General features: G+C 36.7%; 1 protein-coding gene across 1 annotated transcript in view; it reads right to left on the bottom strand.

Moving 5' to 3' along the window:
• GPR63 (G protein-coupled receptor 63) overlaps positions 1-21,620 on the bottom strand; it is a 48,040-nt gene extending 26,420 nt beyond the window's left edge. Inside the window, exon 1 of the mRNA XM_006926287.3 lies at positions 21,413-21,620. The gene's annotated coding sequence lies outside the window, so the exon portion shown is untranslated. The remainder of the gene's footprint in view (positions 1-21,412) is intronic.
• Between the last annotated feature and the right edge of the window lie 3,326 nt (positions 21,621-24,946).

Raw genomic sequence — 24,946 nt, 5'->3', positions numbered from 1 at the left:
CTTGCAAAGACAGTCTGAAATTTACTTAGCATATTTGTTGTTAGTAGTGATACTGACATTTGGTAAAATATTTTGTATGTATCATGGGGTAAAGCATATATACATTTATACTTCCTCCTTACCCAGTTCTATCTACCAAAAGGGTGTAGCAGTCACAATACTCCAAGTACAATGAGCACCCAGGTCTTGGTTTCTAAACACCACTAATAGAAACCAATGCTCTTAAGAAAAATGGCTCACTCCAGGGCTGGGATAGGAAAAGCCTGAGATGAGGCTGAAATACCTTATTGTACCAGAAAAGCAAAGAAGTTCTCAAAGACAAATGGGAACTTGACAATCCCCCTTTTCTCTCTAGAAGCTTGTAGGAACTTTTGCTTACACAGAATGTTCTTAAATTTTACAAGAATTAGTCTGAATTTAAAGTTGCTGTCATCCATTTTGCTGGGCTCTCAGAACTTATCAGTCTGAAGATCTAGATTATTTCCCAGAGTGCAAGAGAAGCTTCTATTATTTATTTGATATTTTCAACCTTTCATTTGCTCTGTTGTATCTTCTGGAATTCCAAGTATGTAGAGATCAGGCAAACTTGACAGAGCCTGTCTCTTCGCCCTTCTTTCAAGTCTTCTGCCTCCCTTTTTGCACTGTTTTCCATTGAATTTTTTTAATTTCAGTAAACGAATGTCTAATTTTCAAGCGTTATTTCTTATTTTTGATTGTTCGTATTTTACTACATCCTGTTATTTCCAGATGTCATCTTCCTGAAACTTCCCAAAAGTTTCTTTTAGATTCTTTTTCATTTCTTAACCTGTTTCTTCCAGAAATATTTGTTCTGTTTATTGCTCTTTTGTGATACTGACTGTTTTGTCATACATCTTGTAGATATTTCTGAATAAAAACCAGGGTGGGTTTTTCCTCTATGGCTGCTGTTGGTTTCCTCTGCTTTGCTTTTCTGATAGTCTCTCCTATAATAAGGCAGCTGGTAGGGAGTTCTGTGTGTGATGCTGGATTTGTAGGAAGACAGGCTTTATTTTAGGATGAGCAGGGGTAGGGCTTCAAATACCAAGAAGATAAGGGCTTTACTTGGGGCATATACACTCCCCTCATCAGTTCCAATTCTCCCCCAGGCAGTTCCTTTGATTTCTTGAGAAAAGAAGGCTCTAGTCTTCAACTCAGGGGTAAAATGCTAGGCGGCTCTATTCTACAGGGTAGTACTTGCAGGTAGAGAAAAAACAGTACAAGTGTGGGCCGCTGCTTAACTATTCATTCTACCTCCCCCATTCATTGTACTTAGCATTTTGAAACTTTCTCTTAACTTAGAATACCTATTATGGCCAATGGAAGTCTGCAGGAAACAAGTGTGATGAACTTTTCAAAAATCCTCAGTTGTAAAAGGATTCTCATCCTTCACATTAAGAAATTACTAACTTGTCTGTTTTTATTCTTTCTCTTTTTAACTCATTTCCCATTTACCCTGAGAATACTCACCTGCAGCATTTGCAGCTGCAGTTTTTACCCCGAGCTAACTCAGATTACAGTCCTAACCGTACCCCAAAGTTTGCCATGGGATATCTCACTTTTATTATTATTTTCATATCCCTCTAGTATATCAATAGTCGTTGGAAACAAATGACATTCTTCTATTTATAGCATTCTGTTTTTAGTAGTGGTATTTCCATTTACAAAATATAGTAATTCTCGATCCCTAAAAATGTCAAATCCTAGAAAATGTAGCATTCCTACGCTTGATGTTAAATGAATGCTAGCAGCGAGCTGCACTCTTTCTCTAAACAGGAAAAGGGTTAAAAATTCCTGTAATACTTGAGAAGGAGAGAAAGTCACTGTCATAAAAAGCGTTTCAGTCTTCATTTTATAGATATGTACACATTCTTGAGTCTCCCCTACAAGTCTGTTTTACCCAGAAGATGCCTTCTCTTGTTTGAGAAAAAACCAATAGTTATGGTTTTTTAACCTCAGCGTAAGCCATTAAGAATGGCAATACATAAACACCTGCATGAGTCTACCAGACATTCCATTCATTTTAAACCAAAGCCTTATGTGAAGATTGGCATTACCTGAAATGTAAGATATAAAAAAAATTATTATAGAAATTCAATCAAAAAAAGACAACTCTGGTATCATTTATGCTAATTCAACCCAAATAAAAAAATAAAACATCTTATGCACAATGCCCCTGAATGGCACTCAGAAAATAATCCATAGACTTGTCCAACCTCCAACTTTATATCTGAAACATAAGATACATGTATATAATATACATATGTGTAATTATATATAATTTCTTAATCAACCAAAAGAGAAAATATATGATATTGTTGAGTGCCAGTTGAGTGTTGCATGAAAGTATTTTCTGCCCAAGTCATGTTCCTTTTCCTCTCGGTCTCTTTCCTGACAGTGGAGAACACAGCAGAAACCATTCTTGTGAGAATTCCTCTCTATAGTTTCTCATAAGAGTAGCTGAAAGTAAATATCTCCACCACTTTGCTATTCCTACTAATTGACAATAGTCATCTGAATTTGTGCCAACTTCGAAGTTGCCAATTTTTATCTCACTAAACTTGTTTCTCTTACCTATGAGCCATCATTTATCATGTCCCATCTCTAATCCTATTAACTTTATTAATAACCATAACCAATTAATGTTGGCTTTGAGTATTTACTTTCATATATCAAATACTAACCTAGTGCTTACATATTAGCCACACACTATTCTGGCACTTACAAATATTAATATTTGTAACAACTTTAAAAGGTGGGCATCATAACTATCCTCATTTATAGATGAGGAAGCTGAGCTGCAAAGAAACTAGGTAACTTGCCCATGGTCACATAGCTAATAAATAGCAGAGCTAGGATTAGTACCTAGGTAACCTGGCTCTAGTCTGTGAATCATCAACACATTAGGGAAAAAAATGTCTTATTCCAGAATGAGGGAAAAAATTAAGATGTGCAATTATTGCTACCATTTTTTAAACACCCACCATGTATCAGACCTTCACGTATATTATTACTAATCCTAACAAACCACCACAGAGATAGAAGTTATTTTCCTCATTTGGTAGACAAGTAAACAGCAGCTTGGAGCGTGATATGCCTCCAATTACACAGCTGGTGGGGAAGCTGGAATTGGAACCTCGTTCCAAAGTCCCTGCTCCTTCCAAAATGCTTTGCTGCCTCCCTCATCGCCCGAAGAAAAAGAAAGGAACTTTTACTCCACTTAATATAACAATCTGTGATGTGAAAAATGCTGTCCCTAGGTCCGGCCCATACCCACGGTCTAACACCCTGAGAATTTTATTTTTAGACCAAGCCTTCCCCAAAGGATTCAATTTTTCTTCAGAACATCATTCCCTGAGGGCCAGAGGCAGCATGAGAGCAGACATTATGTTTTATGCAGAGTTGATAAAATGACCCAAAAAAAGATAGGGCAATGACTAAAACAAGGACATTTCTGAGAGTAATATTTCCATAATTAAAAGAGGTAAAGTATGCTTAAAATGATAAGGAAATTTCCACTATCCTTCATCCTCAGACACTATTTTCACAAAGTTCACAAAAAATTAGACTGTCTGATTTCTTGAAATCCAAATACTTGGTTAGAGTCAGGTGAACTACGTGAAGAGAGAATGCTTTAGATTTTAAAATTTTTATGCACATGCTTTAGAATTCTGAAGTCAGTCTAAAACTGTCTTAGCCTTAAACTCTTTCAAAATGCAACTGATGAGGTTATAGTCAGCATTTATATGATGCTTCCGGCAATGACAATTTAACTTCATATGAGGAAGGTAAGACATGGAATTCCCCTCTTATATTTTTGGAGATTTATGAAAGAGATACTTACCCTCAATAAATGTGGTACATCACAAAGAATTTGATCCTACATTAGTGATTTGGATAAATGTGAGAGAGGATAATGAGTCAAAAATGGGATGCTTCGTGACCTTAGACCTGAGGCCATGCTCCTAAATGAAACGATATAAATCAATAACTAAAGAAATTTTCACAGTGAATAATCACTGAACATAGCATGACAAAGGAAACAATCTTCAAGAGCTTACTGCTCATATCTCTGCATTATTTTTAATGCAATCTGCTTCATGTTACGGAGACTATACCAGGTACCAGGTACCAAGAAAGAATACACAAGAGACACAACCTCTGCCTTCAAAAATTTGAAACATTATAAAGATCAATAGAAAAGCCAATAATTTTTAAGTTAATTAAGGTAACACTCCTTTATCTTAAGATGCATGAATTCTTATTTATTAATACGGCAATGCTATACAGTACTTTAAAATCAATGAAAAATAATGGAGATTGATGGGGAAATCATAAAGAAAAGATGCCAAAGACCAACCATCATTTGAAACAGGGTTTAGTCTCTCATTAGAATAAAAACAAAGATTAAAAGAAAATTACAATGTTATTTTTTGCCTTGCAAATTTTCAAAGGTTTAGAAAAGACTAAAACAATTCTGGCAAACTAATACTCCACCAATGCAAATGCAACCTTACAGTAAGTAATTCAAGAAACTTTATCAATGACCTTCGAAAATATTCCTAAGCACTTTCTTTCCTGGAAAAGAAAGACAAGTTTGTGATGGGCCAATGGCCCCACCAAGGACATCCAAAAAAGCTGGATAATTTTTTAAAAAAACTTCTGCGAAGGCATCTAAGAACTACCAAAGCAGTGAGAACCTGAAAGGCCAAGATTTCAGAGAGAAGGAAGGTGTGGAAAAGTGAAATAGCTCTGCATTTGATGATACTTTTCCCCTGGAGACATGAGCCAAATCTGAAATTCCAGCTCGGAAGTTTTCTCAAGGCAGCTGAGAAGCTGAGAGCCTTAAAAGTGGCAGCTTAAATGCTTAAAAGCAGCTGAGAAGCTTAAAGTTGAGTAAGAAAGGCAGCTGAGAGGCCGAGAGGCCGAGAGGCCGCATCAGTCTCAAGGGGCTGGAAGCTGGTGTTCAGGGCTCACGGTGGGGTGAGGAAAACGACTTCCGAAGGCCTTCACTCTTGAAACATGGACAGGAAACTGAAGAGCTCTCATAATAACCAAATACCAGCCTCTAATTAGCTCGTTTGAGTTTCCTAATATTAATTAAGTTTCCAAATCAAGTTTATTTTTAAGACACCAATAAGACATCAAATATACTAGCTATAAAGGAAAGATTTACAAGTTGACCAAAAGCCAACACAACGAGAATGAAAAAGCAAGCCAAATGATAGAAGACACTTCAATTGTCTTAACTGACAACGGACTCATACCCTGAATTGCTATAGACAAATCTTTTCAATGCCGATAATTTTATAAGAGAAATACAAGCAAACCCAGTTGAAAGATGAGTAAAGGAATCGAACAAAAACTTCATAAAGGAAGATATATTAATAGCCCCCCCACACACACACACATACACACACACAATTATTCAACAGGGAAATGCAAATAAAAACCACAGTAAGACATAAATCCAACAGCAGGGCTAAAAATTAAAAAGACAGAAAACAGCAAGTGTTGGACAGGATATGTGCACATAGAACTTTCATACATATCTATTGGAAGTACAAATTGGTAACTGTCTTAGAAAACAGTTTTCTTTTTATGGTAAATTTGTAGTTATGCCTGCTCTATCACCCAGCAATCCCACTCCTGAGTATACACTGAACAGGAATGCTCACATTTGTACATCAAAAGTCAAGTACAAATATTCCTAGCAGCACCATTAAAAATAGACAAATACTAGAAAGGCAAAAGTGTCCATTGATAGTAGAATTAATCAACGTGATATAGTCATATAATAAAACAGTATACAGCCATGAAAATGAACAAACTACTACAGCCCATCACATGGGTGAATCTCACAAATGTAACACTGAGCAAAAGATGCAGACAAAAATGTATATACAATATTATTACACATATAAAATTCAAAGAGGCAAAATTAATCTGTGGGATAATTATTGGTTACCTTTGGAGAAGAGTAAGAGCAGTGACTGGGAAGGGGCTTTAGGGAGGTTCTGAGGGGTACTTGAGATGCTGGTAACATTCTCTCAATCTGTGTGGTAGTTATACACATGCATTAATTTTTTTCAAATTTCAGTGAGCTCTGCCCTTATGATTTGTACATCTCCCTGTTTGATGTAACACTTCAAAAAACCTTATCTTATTAAAAATAAATATATTACAAAATCTAAATCTTTTATTTCTCAGGATCCATTCTTAAGAAATATTTTTTGTAAATCCTTTAAAAGTTTAAGTAATTAAAATACTATATATAAAATCTGTCTGACCTTGATTAGGCAAAAAATTCACAGATGTGACAAAAGAACAGTCCAAAAAATAAAAAACTGACAAATTGGACTTCATCAAAACTGCACTACAGATGACATAATTAAGAAAATTAAAAGTCAAGCAACAGATTGAAAGTACTTACAAAACATATCAAATAAAAGACTTGTACCCCAAATTTGCAAAGAACACTTATAACTTAATATTTAAACTCAATCAAAAAATGGACAAAAGATATGAATAGACATTTCAACAAAGAAGACACCTGAATGCGTAGTAAGCACATGAAAAGGTGTTCAACACCACTGTCATTAGGGTAATGCACACTAAAAGCACAGTGAGATATTTCACACCCACCGGAATGTCTATAATAAATAAGACAGACTATAACAAACGTTGGTGAGGATATGGAGAAATAGGAACCCTCGTATATTGCTAGTAGAAATGTAAAATGGTGGAACCACTTTGAAAAAGTTTGGCATTTTCTCAAATAATTAAACACAAAACTCCTATACAATATAGTAATTCTACTCCAAGAGAAATAAAACTGTATGTCCACACAAAGACTTGCACATGAAAGTTCATAGTAGCGTTATTCTTAATAGCACAAAGCTGGAAACAACCTAAATGTCCATCAATTGGTGAATGGACAGACAAAATGTATTCTGTCTCTGCAATGGGACATTATTCAGCAGTAAAAAGAAATAAGTACTGATACACATTATGTCATGGATGAACCTCAAAAATATTACAGTTAGCAAAAGAAATCAGTCACAAGAAACGACATATTACATAATTCCGCTTATATGAATTGCTCAGAAAAGGCAGTTATATAAGACAGAAAGTAGATTAGTGGTTGCCTGGAACTAGGGATAGAGGCAGGATTAACTGTAAAGATGAATGAGCGATCTTCCAGGGGGAAAGAAAATATTATAAAACTAATTATGGTGATGGCTGCACCACTTAGTAAAATTACTAAACACCACTGAACTGTACACTTGAAATAGCTCAATTTTGTGTTAAATATATTTCAATAAAGCTGTTAAAAAATTCCATGTACATGATAGCAAGAAAATGGAACCAACCTAAAGGTTAACATTAAGGAAATAGTTAATTATTTGACATATAATAGAATGTTGTATAGCCTTTAAAGCTGTTTTTGAAGAGTATTTAATGACACAAGAAATTATGATGTGAGCATGCTGAGTGAAGAAAACAGACTACATCGCTGAATATACAATAATGTTCTTCCTGTTTTGTTTTTTTTTTAATTTTTAAAAGAAATTGTAAGGAAACACATCAAAATATTAATAGATGTTTCTAACCAGTAGGATTATTGGTGATACCTTTTTTTTCTAACTTTCTGTATTTTCTAAGTCATGTAAATTGAGTTTATTTTCAAGAAAAAAATTGTTCCTGAAGAACATTTTCATATATTATAAATGTATATGTTAATATTTCTTTTCAATGATCACAAACATACTCCTTTTAAAAAAAACTCTACTCCTTAAAAAAGACATTAAGGAAGCAAAATAAGTATTTTCCTGCCTATATCATCACTGCCTGTTGTCCATGGATAGAACATATTATAATTTTTAAAAATGTGGAAAATAACAACAGGAGGAATTACTCAAATGTACCTTATCCTTTAGGCATGTGTTACTGTTATTATTATGCAAGAAATGTACTCATTGGTAAAGGGCATAACGGATTTATGAGCAGAATATAATTTTGTTATCCCCAAAAGCACAAAATTTAAATATGGTAATTTAGCTACCAGTCACTATTTTAAAAAGTACTCCATACTCTAATTATTTACCTACTAATTTAAAATAACAGTACTTAACTTTTCATATTAATCTCTAAATCACCTTTCTGGTTCCCACAAACATCCCCTGGAAATCAACACAATTTTCTTAAAAAGAAAAAGAAACTGCATATCTTTTTGCTATTCTGCAAGTTTATTTTTTAAATCCAGTTTTAGAGTCATTTGAATTTCTGGGTACACCTCAGCTTGCCACTCCATTTTTTTAAACCTATTGCCTTCAGCAACTCTGTAACCCATCTGATCCCATACACCTATCTCCATGAGAATTGGGGATTTTTTCTTTAACAGTCATAAAGTTAGTACAATGAAAGTTCCCAAGGCCTTAAAATAAGTTTACCTAATAAAAGCTAAAAATTTCTACCATCATACTAGTATTACTTCTAAAAATACTGGTACTCTCTTCTCCATTGTCTCTTACTACAAATGATTTTGGCATGCCCTTTGGAGGGAGTAAAGTCAGTCAGGGGCCCAATAAAGTTTCTATTGAGTGCTTTCATGCTCTTCCTCCAGATGCCCACTGTGTACACCTCGGCATTGGTCAGAGTACCTGGTTGCCATTTACAGATTGTGCATCATTGAGCAGATTACCTAATTTCTGGGTTCCCTGGGTTCCTCGTCAGAAAAATAGAGATGACTATAGTGTGTCTTAGTTCATGAAACTGTTCTAAGGGTTAAATGAGACAGTAAATATAGTCCTGACACATAATCAGTGCTCAATAAATGAGCCAGCAATTCTACACTAGAAGAGAAAACCATGTCCTCTGTAACACCAACACTTCAATGACATTTAGGATTCTAATCCACCATCCTTGCAAATGACTATTTTCCATATCTCACCCCAAACTGAATTTAAAGCTGTGTCCCACTTCAAGATTCCACAGTGATTCTGACATACTTTCATTTCTCTTCCTCTGACCTTTGCCACTGCAGATTCTACCTCCTTCATTTCAGAAGTCATTTTCAACAGTCTCTTTTTCAGAACAAAAGATAGTTTCTGTCGTTCTTTCATCTCTTCAAACATGGTGGAAGTCCATATATTCCTTCCTAGATCTTCTAAAAACAGTCCACTACAACCAAAACCAGTTTATTCCTGTCTCCAGATGCAACTGTAGTATAGCTTACTTGTTTTCCATAATAACACCTTTTGTTTCTGACTGACTGTCCCTGAGAGCTCCATCTAAGTTAGTTTAAGAAAAACGTCTAGGCATCAACCATGTACCAGGTACTGTGCTAGTTAGAGATTCATATGACATGTTACCTGACTACTAAAACAAGTGGGGGATACATATGTTTATACCAGGGTCTCCTCTTCCTTCCTGAACATCTGGGTAACATCACTGCCTGAGATGGTTCAAGCATCATCTCTTGGCATCAGACAGTGTATAAGACCACCTCACCTCACCCACATCAACCAGACATCAACATCTACTCCTATGATATTAGAAATTTCACAGAATGTGAAATTAAAAGAGCTTAATGAGATCACCAGAGACCTCAAATAACCTCCTGACTATGTACACAATAGTCAAATATATATATCTTTTTAAAAAGATGCTAAAATCCTTGGTCTCTTGGTCCTGTGGCATATAAATGTAACTCATTACAAGGCAACTTTCATAACCCATAGCAAATTTCAATAAACATAAGAGATATATGGAATTATAGTAGTCCCCCCTTATCCAGTTTCACTTTTTACAGTTTCAGTTATACCCTCGGTCAACTGTGGTCTGAAAATACTAAATGGAAAATTTCAGAAATAAACAATTCGTAAGTTTTAAACTGCATGCTGTTCTGAGTAGCATGATGAAATCTCGCACCATCCTCTCCATCCTGCCCAGGACATGAATCATCCCTTTGTCCAGTGTATCCATGCTGTATTAACTACCTGCCCATTAGTCATTTAGTAGCCATCTCAGTTATCAGATTGACTGTTGTGGTACCATGGTGTTTGTATTCAAGTAAACCTTATGTTACTTAACTATGGCCACAATGTACAAGAATACTGATGCTGGCAATTTGGATAGGCCAAAGAGAAACCATAAAGGGCTTCCTTTAAGTGAAAAGATAAGTATAGTACAGTAAGATATTTTGAGAGAGACCACCTTCACATAACTTTTATTACAGTATACTGTTATAATTATTCTGTTATTGTTGTTAATCTCTTATTGTGCCCTAATTTATTAATTAAACTTTATCAAAGGTAGTTATGTATAGAAAAAAACATACTATATGTAGGGTTCGGAACTATCTGTGTTTTCAGGCATCCACTTAGGGGTCTTGGAATATAGTCCTGCAGTAAAAGAGAACTACTGTACTAAATCTTTTCATGAGTGGGAAGCTAGAAAATAATGTAAGAAAAGCATCACAGAAATAAAGATCATTCTGCTCTTTGATGCCATTTTGAAATAGGATTGCTGAAGAGCAGCGTTGACTCATTCTCAGAAATAATGGCAAATCTGTTCTGACCTTGATTCACTGCCATGATCAAAATAATTACGGTTAACAAGAAAATTCTGAAAAATCTAAAGGTCATACTTAAAATACTTAGAGTCCAAAAATCTATGAAGTAATACTTTAGTTTTAGTCTTCAAAATGGCCACCAGATAAAGACAAAGGAAATGTCAACAGAGTCATCATGTGCCAACTGATAGCACTATCATATCTCGCTATGATACTCAGTCTTCAACCATACTATCCATGTATATTATATAAATCTCTGACATATACTTTTTGACTTGACTTATATACTTCTTTAAATTTATGTCCTTCCTTCCTTTAAGAGTTATTAAGAACCTGCTCTAAGCCAGCTTCTGACTAAGCCTGGAATACAATGAAGAACAAAACAGATATATCTCTGATCTTTTATATAACTCACAAGTCTAATGGATTCATTGTGATAGTTAATTTTACACATCTACTTGAATGGAACAGAGTGCCTGAATTAAACATTAGTTCAAGGTGTGTCTGTGAGGTTGTTTTTGGATAAGATTAGCACTAGAATTGGTAGACTGAGTAAAGTAGATTGCCTTCCCTCAATGTGAGTGGGCTTCAATCTGCTGAAGGCCTGAAAAAAACAAAAAGGCAGAGGAAGGGGGAATTCTCATTCTGTCTGACTGTTTGAGTTGGGACAAACCCAGCTACCCTCAACTGATACTTATACCATCAGCCCTCCAGTTCTCAGAACTACATCCCCATTGGACATCGGGGTCTCCAACTTGTAGTTGGCAAATCATTGGACTTCTCAGCCTTCATAATCGCATGAGCCAATTCCTTGGACTTCTCATTGGACTTCTCAGCCTTCATAATTGCATGATTATGAAATCACGTCATTGGCTTTACGGGGTCTCCAACTTGTAGTTGGCAAATCATTGGACTTCTCAGCCTTCATAATCGCATGAGCCAATTCCTTATTAAAAACTCAAAAATATCTTCTATTGATTGTTTCTCGAAAAAAAAAAAAACCTGACTCATACAAAACATACATAAGCGTACATACAAACAAGAAAAACCCACTGGATTACATACCATGTGAGCCGTGAAATAAAATTCCTAGAAAACAGAGAAAACTTAATTCTTTATATACATGTGCCCATATTTTCTTACAACATTATCTAAATTTCATACTCTATGTTACTATTTACTAAGATGAATCCTAAAGTACTACATCAAAGACTAATATGTTTGGTTTTAAAGTTATAGTTTATTTTATATTGTTTTATTTTTTGGTGGGGAAAGGGTGGAAGAAAGTAGGTCATAGGGAGTAAGAGGTAAAATAAAATAAGTACAAAATAACGAAAAGCAGGAATCTTTCATTGCAAGAATAAAATTGTACAAAATGTATGTGTTCCTAAAAAAAAAGTCTTCTAAAACCAAACTGTTGACAAATAACTTTAAATTCAAGAAAATGTTTCTTGAAAGCTCACTAACTGAAGGCTCTCTACTAAATCCTGCCATAAAGCAGAATTCATAAATAAAAATTATTATCTCCTGTAACTCAACTTTTTTTTTCATTTCTATTATTTCTAAATTTTAATTTTCAATCAAGTCTGCAATACATCCAACAATGGGGAAGAATCGCTCTAGTATAAAAGGTTACATAACTGTCACAGTACTGCATGCATCACCTCCCAAAAGCCACCCTGCTCCCCATTCTAAAAATGTCATGCCATAGTAAAGACGTGTTTTAAAGAAAATCTGCGATAATCACTTTGAACCTTTAGAAATGAAAAAAAAAAAATCAGTGAAAAATGATTGTATTCTAAACACCGAAGAACAATTTCTCATCATGCATCACAAAATCACAAGGGAGAAAGAATTTGCGGTGACGTTGTGCTGTTTGTTTATTACTGGGTTCCCCACTGATGATGTGCCCATGATCCTGCCATTCAGTAAGGTGCCTGCTGCTAGTCCTCTAGTCCCCTGACCAAAGATCAAAGCATCAGTAAAAGCTTTGCAAGTTCACGAAGTGCTGATGCAACTGACGTATGGCCTATAAGACCCAGGACCCACACAGAATTCACTGGCTCAATGTCAACTGTATACATGGGTCAGCATTGCAATTGCCAAATTTCTGCTTACACAAAAAAGGGGAAAGAAGAGCACTAAATACTGCTTATACTTAGGTAGGTGAAAATTTTCTAGTTTTATTATACTTCATGTATGACCACTTCTTATTTGATTTCTTCTAGCACATTTGGCCTATGAAAAAGTGATACCAGAACTGAGTGGTGTGTACATATGCATGCATATATGTGTGTGTGTGTGTGTGTGTGTGTGTGTGTGTGTGTGTGTGCGTGTGTACTCAATATATATTCAATAATGGCAAAAATCATTGCACTTTGAACACCCAAATGTAGAGTTCGCCTAATGGCTGGTGAATCAAATGTGAAAATCATTCTTATATGCAGAATTTTTATAATGCTGAAATTGGGTGTAATAAGCAGAATTTATTTAACACAGATTCTGGGAGGGACAGCATTCAGTGAAATGATCACTCTAAGTCTCAAGTTTATATTAGATAAATAGAAAATTCCTTTTCTATAAGGGCCACGAACTAAACAGATGCTTTACCTAATGGGGTTTTGTATATGACTGCTCCCTGTCTATCCACTAAAAAAAAAAGTAATAATAATTACCAAAAGGATCTTCTCCTGGAACTTTATTCCAACCTAGAATCTAGATATGAACAAAGACCTTACCAGAATGAGATTCTAGTAGTTGAGCTTCAGAGATCATTTCTGTTCTGGTGCCCTTTTATGCAAGATGTGGAAAAACAGTAATACAAAAAGACAGACTTTAAAACTCAGAATGCAAAAGAAAAATTATTTCATAAAAAGAGTACAGAAAATAGTAAAAGCTTAATTTTATGACATGAATAATTATCACCTGATAAATGTAACAATTATCCAGAACTAACCGAATTAATTTTTTTAAATTTGGCTTTATCACTGCAAGTTTTTATAGCTAATTCACAGTAACTGAGAACTGAGATATGTATGTAAATGCTGAGGTTCTTAAGCTCTTCCTATTTTAACTGTTCATCACAACCAAGGCTGCATCGCTTATCTATATCATGTAGGGTTAAAGGGGAAAAGCTGCAAATGTTATAATAACAAAAGAAAAACACTAAAATTTTTAAAAATATTTACCAAGATGTAACCATCTGACAAAATAGTGAAAAGTTCCCTTTTCAAAAGTGAACCTACCCAGAAGAATCTTGCAGCTTGCCATTTTTAACTTGCCTTTGAGAGTATAAATAAGAGCAATGCAGACCATGGGTGGCTTTTTCACTTCCCTGCTACTAACATTTTAAAGCCCAGAAATCTGAAGAAACAAAAAACTAAATGTGATCAGTAATGTCTTTCAAGCTGAAAGATATAACCAGATATGACTGAATAATTTAAAATAAGATGCCTGCACTAACTTCCTAAAGAACAAAATACGAAACTAAGTACTAAATGACTATAAACAAGATGAAGTTTAGGGCTTAGGAAGAGAAAGTGCTGATACCAATATCCAATACAGAAATTTCAAATTTATCAGCAGAGGAAAATGATCAATTATAAAATTGGAGTTAAAAGAGAAAAAAGAAAATAAGCATTTTCCACCATACCTTGACATATTTGTGTCTTTTTCTTTTCAGAAGCAAATACCCTAGAGTAGTTGGTTAAGGTTTGCATATTAACTTGAATGACAAAAATATTTTGTACATGTCTGTAATCTAAGAAAAAAAAGTTTCTTCGGTATAGTTAAATTTAAATAATTTTAGTTGGGATTACAGAATTATAATATTTGTCAGAAAACCCCAACAGCAACTAGGACTTCAAAGGGCCACATGTGCTGTATTAAATGTGAATGAGACATAAATTCCTCTATGCCAAAAGGAAAATAATGTCCCCCTAAAATTTGTAATCACAAAGTAGCACTGAGATTTAAAAAAAAAAAAAGACCTTCGAGTAGAAATCTGATTTAAAATGTGCCCAGATCAATAGTACTACTACCCAAGCTAGTAGCAGCAGAAGTAAAACACTTTTACTTTCTGGAGGAACCTGCCCTCAACCCAGGCCTAAGAGAACTACCATAGTTAAAGTTCTGAGGAAAGTGAGCAACTCAAAAGCAAAAATCGGAAAACTTCAAAATGATTAAAACAATATGAGTGATTAAGAACAGGGTGAGTAAAAAGACAGAAACCAACCCACCAAAAGACCTCAGTTATATGTTACTAGACAAAGAACATAAAAGATACAGCTATATGCTATTTATGAGACACATGTAAAAACATAAGAACATAGATTCAACTTGAAAGTCAGAGTAAAGATATACCCAGCTGATCCTAATTTATAGAGAACCCTATATTGTTATACAAATATCAGAGAAAAAGACGTTAAGTCAAACAGCATGGGCTAAAACAGAGGTAAAGAACCAGGTACTAAGGGGACAGAGAACCTCAGTATGACTTAGAGAAAGGAGAAAAGGAGACTTTCACGGTGGAGGAGACACTTGAGAGATCAGGTTAAAAGGAAAGTGTTTACTCATTTAGAAAATATTTACTGAGCATCTACTATGCGTGGGTGTGTGTGTGTGTGTGTGCGCGCGTGTGTGTGTCTACTTTCTCTTTTACAGTCAGTACCAAATTCTAAAAGGAAAACTATACATGAAAATACACAAGACCCTTCATTCATTAGGGTCATGTTTGATGGCTAAAGATGTAAAAATGAAGGAGAGAATTTCTCTCTACATTTAAAGATCAGTCCTTCAGTTTTCACATGTCTTTTTCCATTTCATATACCTAGTTGTGTTCCTAGAAGTGATCATGCTTTTGTGGTGGCCAGAATGATACTTATTTGGTTTCAAAAGGTAATTTCCAGCTCAAAGTTTTGTATTTTTGACAGAGAGAAAGATATAGATAAATATATAGGTAAAATATAGATATGTAAATATTAGACATATACACACATAGGGCTCAAAACTAAATCCTATATATTAAAACTTTCCAATATTTTTCAAAATGTTAAGGATCCACAAGTTGGCTGAAAATATTTTTAAATCTTAGAGCTAACTACATAGGAAACAGCATTTGCTCACTCAACCATATAGCAATTATGTATGTGTGGGCAGGAGGTCAGATTACGGTAATATAGTAAGGACACTAAGAGTGAAAAAGGAGGACAGTCTCAGGGCACACTATCAACTGCTGTACCTGTTTATGTGGAAATAGCGTTTACAGCTATGACTAAGCACTAAGGGATGATCTGGTGTTGAGGTAAGACCTTGCGGTTGAGTCTTTATAAATATCTAGGGTTATTTCATTTGGTTAAAGCCCTAATCAGTCAGGTCTAGGTCCAAATCCTATCTCACTTGAATCTTTCATATTACACTGGCAAAACAAAAAACAAAAACAAAACTGTAGACGGTAATCAAGAAAAACTATGATTAAGTCTATGGGTTTTATATGGGGAATAATAAAGTGTCTTGAGGTCAATAAAAAACATCAATGCCCTTTATCCCTACCAAAAATTCTACTTCTAGGGCTTTTTCTCAAAGGGAATAACCACAGAAGTGTACAATAACTGAGCTGTAAGATATTTACTGCTGTATAACAGAAAAAAAAAAAAAAAGGAAAACCTCACTAATATTACAGTGGCACATCCCTAATAAATTATGATATCTCCATGGAATAAAATAATATTCCGCATTCAAAATGTGTTACAGAAGATCATTCCATGATATGAAATGTGTTCCATCTCTGTATGAAAATTAGAGAATACATATATAGTGTCATTTTTAGAAATTAAAATATAGTGGTATTTTTGATATATAAAAATATACACCAAAATGCTAACGATAGTTATCTCTGGGCATAATTCTCCTTTTCTTCTTTTTCTTCTTTTTTTTTTCTTTTGTTGTTATTCTTGCTGCTTTTTTTGGTTTTGGTTTTCTTGCTTGTCTGGATTTTCAAAATTTTCTATAATGAACATGTGTTACTTCCATAATAAGAAAAAATATCTATTATAGCATAAAAATAAAGATAAAGATTTGAAAACTTATAACTATACATAAAATATGGAAACAAAAATGAGAAGTTCTCAACATATTACACTTTTAAGTAGGAGCAAATTTAGCCAAATCCTATTATGGAAAATGAGAGAAACATATTCAAAACTCATAATACACCATTAAAAAACTCAATAATTCAAAAGGAGGAAAGATGTCTGAAGAAGTACCAGGTGGGAATGAGCTGAAAGAATTAAAAATCAGGCTTTGTGCTAGTGCTGGACAGTGTGAAACTTTAGAAGGAATCAGTTTGGGCAAGGTTAAACAAAATAGAGCAGGAAGATGGCCTACTTCATATACAGGCTGGAGGAAATGGAAAAATAAGCTAAAGTGATGAAAAGAATAAATTTTATTCTAAGCACACACTTATGCAAACATTTTCCTTTCTACACGGCAATGGATGCTATGCCTGGAACAGTCCCTTTACACTCCAGCTCCCTTTGAATCGACATCCTCCCAGTACCAACTTAGACCAAAAGCCCTGCCTCAGACACTCTTCGGCCATAGATGTTAAATGATTCTTATGTAACATTCAGTTGAAATCCTTATTCTGATCCAAACTTCAAGCATCTTTAAATGCCTGTAAATGTTCTTTCTCTGAAATTACCTATGTATTTATTTTTGTTTAAAAACAGAATAGGAAGAGGTAACAGCATCTCCCTTTGGAAGGTAACAGCTAGAATAAAGAACCATGTCCTTTTTATACCACCTCCTCAAGGCAGATCCTTAAAAGTTTTCACATAAAAAAACTTTGCCTAAAATATTTTACAAATGCTTTAATAATGTAGATTTGGCTAAGTCTATATTTGAGAGAAAAAAGTTAACTAAGAAGCTTTGGCCAAAAATCTCAAAAGGTATGTAAAGCTTATGAGTATAATGACACATAATGGTTTCAAATGAAAATTATCTAACAATCAATTAATATGCATGCCAGGTGATTGGCACAGTATCTGGCTGAGGATGTTTTTTTTTTAATCTAAACTGGACCTGGGAGGATAGAATTTGTTTAGCATTATCACTTGAAAGAAATACTGAAATAATAGTGTTATTATTAATTTCAATAGGTGATCTCTAGGTTACCCTAACTGTAAAAGCACATATACTCTTGCCCAAGACCTGAAAACGTTAAAATCCAATCTTCCAACTCTTCACTACATTTTTAATGAACATGAATGAGCTTTCCAGAATATTAAGCTAGAGTTTCATGCTTGAGTTTTCTGAATCTTCTGACATACAGACAGAACTGGGAACAAATTACTTTTACCAATCTTGTCCCTATTTACTGGCACAGAAAGTAAAAGGCACTTAATCTTATGTGTCAAACTCAAAGACTGAAACAGCTTGCTGTCTGTCAGCTTCAGTAACCATTTTTTACAAGCATGGCACACTGCCTCAAGCCAACTAAACAGTAAACCATGCTGGGCTGCCCACATTGCAAATTATTTGGAATGTTCTCCATGTTTTCTGGTTGCAAAAGTACCTCTTTTGTGGATTATCCAGTTCAAATTAGAACCACATCTGACCTTAAACAGAAAATTCCCAGGAAACTTGAAACTATAACTGACCGAGATCTCATCAATTCTGAAAGTATGTGATCCTAGGCTCATAGTCAAACATTTAAATGTTATTTGTGAGAGCCCAAGAGACACAACATAAACTCTAGGTAACAGGTTACTGCCTGTTTCAAGTAAACACTAAGAACTCACCCTAAATATATACATATCCTAGTTGCAAAAAAAAAATAATTGCTACATGCAATAAAGTAAAACGCATTTGTAGCAAATATAAACACACTTCTGGTAAACGCCTGGCAAATTAGCCCAAAAATCAATCTAAAAAATTATTTCATTTCATTTCTAATTTTCCTACATAAGCTGAAATACAGCAGCTGTGGAATGTGATAAATATTCCAAAACTCTGCTTGTGGTGATTGGAGCATTGTATTATAGGTATTATTTTTGCGAGCATTAATGGATACCTCTCTCAAACCAAATACTTTAGGACATCATTTCACGAATTGGAATACTAAAACGTCCTCAAGGTTTGCCTCCCCATGCCTTTGAGGTCTACTCTCCAAGCCCAGACCAATGCAGAATGCCCTGAAGGTCATTTTTGAAGTGTTAAAAGAGGAAAACACTACATTGACAAGCTAACGTTTACCTAGGGATTCTTCTATTGAAAATAAATTACTGAAGCTTAAGAAATGCCTGATTCCATCATCCATTGGTAGGATAATTCAGTCCATTTCAATAAATATGTGGTGAGGATCACTGGCATATGCATCCCTGGTCAAATCCTTGTGTAAGAACAAGAACACGTTGGAAAACACAGTATTTTTTAACTTAACTGATATTGGCATTCGCTGAAGAGATGACAAGCACTAACAGTAACTATTTTTAGCTTTTGATCTTTTAGATCGTCTGTTCTTAGTGCATGTGTATTATCAAGTCACTGAATAGTTTTTTCTACACTGGCATATGCATCCCTGGTCAAATCCTTGTGTAAGAACAAGAACACGTTGGAAAACACAGTATTTTTTAACTTAACTGATATTGGCATTCGCTGAAGAGATGACAAGCACTAACAGTAACTATTTTTAGCTTTTGATCTTTTAGATCGTCTGTTCTTAGTGCATGTGTATTATCAAGTCACTGAATAGTTTTTTCTATTATATATATTATTTGTTATTATATATTATTCTATATATTATATACAATATATCATGTGTTATTTCCCTGTTACATATATTAGATATAAACATGGATTTATGATATATAGTGATATACATATATATACTTAGTTTCAAAAAGAATCATTCACAAAGCAATCATCTCAAATCAAATAAACCATATACAAAATCGCAAGTTACTCATATTAATCAATACAATTCTAAGAACTAAGTCACATCTATCTTAGAACCCCAAATTCTTAATGAGTGTAGTACTTACTTGCCTGGAGTCCAGAAAACTTAAGGTAAAATGGTAACTGCAGTTAGGATATTAAGTATGTGACTTTTTCTAAAGAAATTCTTTTCCAAGAATGTTCAGTTTGCTGCAAATTTTCAGAAAATGCTTGAGATTGTGAGCTCTTTTTATAAAGTTTCAGTTCTGGTATATTTGACAGCAGAGTGACAAAATTGTGCTCAGCGATGAAAACCTATATCCCAAACGAAATGTTATAATATTAATGGTTATTCTGGAATAATTTTCTTTCAAAACTTCCCGCTGCAAATAAGATATTTCCTACAATATTTCCTGTCTATTTTGGTAGTATATTTTTCACACACAAAATTACATGCAAAGCAAATGCCTGACTGAATACTTCATGATATTCTTTTCTTTAAACAAGCTCCAACATTCTATTTTATTTTTCAAAATAACATGGATGATATAATCGACTGTGTCACTAAAATTCTGGGTACTACAACACTTCACAAAATAAAGGGACTTTTCATCAGCATCTTAGATTTGTAGCTAACCTCAGACATACACAATGTAAGTAGAGAAGACAGAAACAGGAATAGACAGGTGTGGTAGACTCCTGGGGGTGAGAGAAAATGGGCTTTGATCATCCACAGGACACATGAAAAAAGAAAACTTACTCACTTGTGTAATAAATGTACTTCTATAGCAAGTTTCACCAAATAATTACATGTATTTGGCGAAACCTAAAATAGGGTAAAGCTATCAGAAGCAATGTCAGATTATGCAAGAAACATCAGGTTTTATTTATGATTCCTAGAAATACTACTCCTAAATTTAGTTAGAGCCTTTTAATCCAAGACATAATGAAAATCAACAAATAAAGAGAAAAGCTTATATTTAAAAGATATGGTTAAAACTTCATCTTACCTCACTGAGAAAAACTGCATACCTACTATGGATACTTGTATTTCCTTAGAGTAGAGACCAAGTCTAAATATCTAATTAGGGACTAAACGGTTACTTTAAAAATTTGGATCAGCTCTGGGGGTTGGAGGGGGGGGGATTTCATAAAGATATATTGTTGGGGTTTTTTTATTTTGGTTTTTTTGTAGCATTCTGAGCCTCCAGCATATATTTTTCTCATATAAAAAAAAGAAAAGAAAGAAAGAAAGAAAAAAGAATTTCCCAAAAGCAAAAGGGGCGGAGGACGACAATCAGAGCGACGCTCAAAATCGACCAAGGCTGAAAGACAGAGCGCCGCAAGCTTACCCACATGTAAGAGGCAACCTCTCGGAACTGCTGGAGCTCGCGAGGAGCCCTCCCACTCTGGCAACCGAGGTGAATTTCACCCCTAAAGAGTGACGAGACCACAGTGGAAAAGTTCAAAAGGATCCCATCCCCTTCTTCTCGCTCCCAGCACTCGGCTCCTCGGGGAGCGAGCCCAGCGGTGAGAAACCCGGCTTCGGGAGCCGACCTGCAGCCGCCCGCTTTCCTAGAAGGCCTAACTGCTCCGGCCGGCAGGGGCCGGGCGGGGGCGTCGGTCGGGAGGCCGGGCGGGGCGGCGCCCGGGGAAACCGAGTCCCGGCCGGGCCCCCATCGTGCGGCGCCGGAGGCTGAAATCACTCAAGTCCCGCTGCAAAAATCTTGCCGAAAACCTGAGCTTCTCCCGCACAACTTCGGTCTGATCAGCCTCCTCCTTCGCCACACACTCCCCCCCACCGCACGCCCTCCCCAACGCGGCGGATCAAAGCGCCCCGCGCCCCGGGGCCCCCTGTCCCAGGGGCCCGCGCACCCCGAGTCTCACCTCGTACAAAGGGCTGCGCGCGGGCGCCCGCCGAGCGCAGGGAGCGTGGCCCCATCCAGTCCCTCCCGGAACTTTCCCGACATAGCACTTCTCTCTCCCGCTGCAGAAAACAACGCTTCGCGGTGCCGCAGGGAGAGCGGGACGCGGCGGCTTCCCAGGCGGCGGGCGCGGGAGCACAAAGTGAGGAGCATTGCGGCCGAGCGCCGCCGCCTCCCGATCTGCCGGGGGTTCCCGCCCCCAGGGTAACCAAAGCGGCCTCTTAAAGGCGCCCGCCGCGTTTTCGGATGCGAGGAGAGGAGGTGGGGAGAGAGGGCGGTGGGGGAGGACGCGAGTTAAGAGCGGGGAGCGGAGACTGAGAGATTCCGGAGGCCACTGTCCAGGCTGACCCCGCGTTGCCGGCTGCTTCCCGAGCTCCCTGTCAGGTCTGGTGGCCCCTACACCTGGGCAAAGGTAGGGTGCTCCGACCCTGCATTGGGGGCCGCCCTCGCGGATGATTTGCGCCCCACAACGATCTTTGAAAAGTCGCTCCTTCTCATAACCGAGCCTCTCCTTTTTAGGGTCTTGGTTTCTACCCGCCTCCGCCCCCCCTCCCACGCACATCCCTACCCCAGCGAAGCTGCCGGGGTCCGCGCCCCCAAAACCATTGCTCACCGCAGGCTACTGCCCAGTGGCGTTGGTTTCCTCTCTTGCTGATTGTTCCTCTATCTCCAACACAGTGATGAGGGTCTCCCCCACGAGCAGGAACGCAGGAGACCAAATAAATAAAGACCAACTGAGACCCTTAGACTGAGCCCTGATGGTGTCACTGGTGTGTGGCACGGGAGACTTGCCAAATGCCCTGCTTTACTCTGTGCTCAGTTCTCTTCCAATGGCCAATTGCCAGGTGGCCTCCAACTGGATTTCTTGAACCACTGACTTTCATCAACAGAGAGTGGACATCCAAATCTCCAAATTGAACTCAGGAAGGCCCTCCAGAAACCATACCACCTTAAGATAAAAAAGGTTCCTGTGAAATACTGCCTTCAAGTAACAAGTGATGTTTTTCTAGCTTTCATCAACATTTATGATGTCTGCTGAGACCATAGAGGGGTACGCCCAGTGTGGGGATGCCTGGGAGTCACCAGCATCAGCTGCTACCATCACCCTAGGAATAGACAGCAGTAAAAGTGTGTGTGCGTAGCAGGCTTGTTTTTTCTACCTCATGACTCCAACTCTTGCCTCTTAGTACGGTAGGACCTGGGCATAGTGTTGTTGTGTCTTTTGTACCCTGCACCACGACCTCTGGCAGAGGTGGAGGTAGGTAGGCAATTGAGGTGAAGATCCATCCTGGGCTCCAAAGGGATGAGAACAAGGCTCAGATGGAGAGGTATTTCTGATTTGCACAAAAGACTTGCTTCAGTAGCCTGAGATTTAACCTTGGATCTTCCTCTCCTGCCACCTGCAGCTGTGAAATAAGCATTGGTGGACTTGTGAAGGGAGAGGGCAGGGAGACAATATGCAAAATCTTGGAGCAACTTCTATTACAGATGGAGAGGAAATAAGCTTTGGGCTCTAAAAAAGTAGAAAGCATGGTCCTGCCTGGATCAAACATTAAGACGAGAGAGGAAGTTAGCAATGAGCAAGAGTGAAGATACCCTGGTTTTATGTTAAACTCCTGTATTGTCAGGATGGTTGTATATAACAGGCACCCAACTCAGACTCAAAGACAAGAAAACCTACAGTGGAAGAGATTGGTACGTATTGACTCATATGCTTATACATCCCAAGAGTAAAGCTGGCAAAACAAAACAACAAAAAAAACATGAGTTTTTTTCATCTTTTTTTTTTTCTTCAGATACTCAGAGTGTCAAGACTCAGTTTCTCTCCATATCGGGACTGTGCTTTCATTGCACTGATTTTTTTTTTTCTCTAATCAAGGCCTAGGCCTACAGGCCCAGGTTTACCACCCCCTCTAACCTCCTTATCCCGTAGGCAAGAGCGCAGGCGAAGGAATGAGTCACATTGAACTCACTTGGATTCTGTGCCCATCTGTAACCATGGTTATAACCACTATAACCATGGGTTGGAATATGCACAGTCAGGTTGGGGTCATTTATGTATGTCTGGAAAAAGTTAAGGGAGACAGCTATATTGCCCTCCACTCCCCATAAACACTGAGTGGAAGAAAGGAGGTTCCCCAAAGGAAAATTAGTGTTGTTAACAGGAAGGAAATGAATGTTGAGTAAGTAAAGACCATAGATGATCCATTTCCCATAGCTCCCCATTCCCCACCACGTACACATACACACAGAGCACCAAAAGGACTGATTGCCTCTCTGGATCCTCTGCCAGCAACCTCAGGATCAGAAGAATGCTGATGATCATGGGATTTCAAGTAAATGAATCAGCCAGCCACATTCTTTGGCACCATAGAAGGATCTCAGCAATGTTTAATAAAACATTGGCAAATAAACAATATCTAAATTATAATTACATTCAATAATATTTAGCCTAAATCATATTACCTCTGCCTCTACAAGCCCCCAACCCCACTTTCATTGTTAAGCCTGTGTTATTATGGAATCAATTCGACTTCATAAGAGTCTGTGGAAATTTCATGTTGCATATGTATTCAGCCCAGCTTCATTTTCAAACTCCAATAAGTTGTTCTTAATATTTTCAGAGATAGCACCAATTTTATATTTTGCCTGCCAAAAAATGCCGAACCATTTCAGCCTTTTTAGTTCCCACGCGAGAACTTTTCTTATAGTTCTAATAAAAATGTTTCATATTTTCTTCCTTTATTTCTGTATTTTATAGAAGTTCTTAGATATCATTGAAAAAAATAGAGTTAAAGATGTGGAAGAGACTTCACAATTAACCTAAAATACCCTCCCTTTACTTCAGGGATGAGGAAATGAAATTTGGTGGTCGGGGGAAGACTAAGAAGGTAAACAGTTTCCAATATATGGTAACAGAAGGAGAATAGACTTTGGATGGTGTATTATAAAGTTGTATACCTGAAACTTATATAAATATTATTAACCAATGTAACCCCAATAAATTTAATGAAAGTTTTTAAAAAAGAAATGAAAGCTCAGAGATTGACTGGTCTAGGGTCACACAGCCATTTTTAGCATCTGTGATGTGCCCAGCTCTGTGCTAGACATTTTGAAAAGTACAGAAGCAAAAGCATACAATATGGTCACTGTTCTCAAAGAGGTTAAATTTAGTCAAGGAGACATAACCATATAAGTAATTACAGAGCATCACAATATATCATATAATTTAGTATTAAAAAATGTGATGAGCTCTGTGTATTAACTATAGGCATTGAAATAAGAGACACTATGAACTGGAGTAACCTGGAAAATGCTTTTTAGCCAGGAACCAACTTGATGGCCTTTAAGAAATGAGGAAAAAAGAATGGGCTTTCCAGATGAGAAAACAAAAGGAGAAAGGCATTGATGGAGAAAAGATCTTGTCATGTGTTTGAAACAAATGAAATCTATACTGATATGGTTTAGAAGAGTGTTTCAAACTGCAAGTCATAAA

This window comes from Pteropus alecto, unplaced genomic scaffold, assembly GCF_000325575.1.
Source record: "Pteropus alecto unplaced genomic scaffold, ASM32557v1 scaffold7, whole genome shotgun sequence".
Classification (NCBI taxonomy): Eukaryota; Metazoa; Chordata; class Mammalia; order Chiroptera; family Pteropodidae; genus Pteropus; species Pteropus alecto.
The sequence above is the reverse complement of the archived record's forward strand: the minus strand, read 5'-3'. Positions and strand labels throughout refer to the sequence as shown.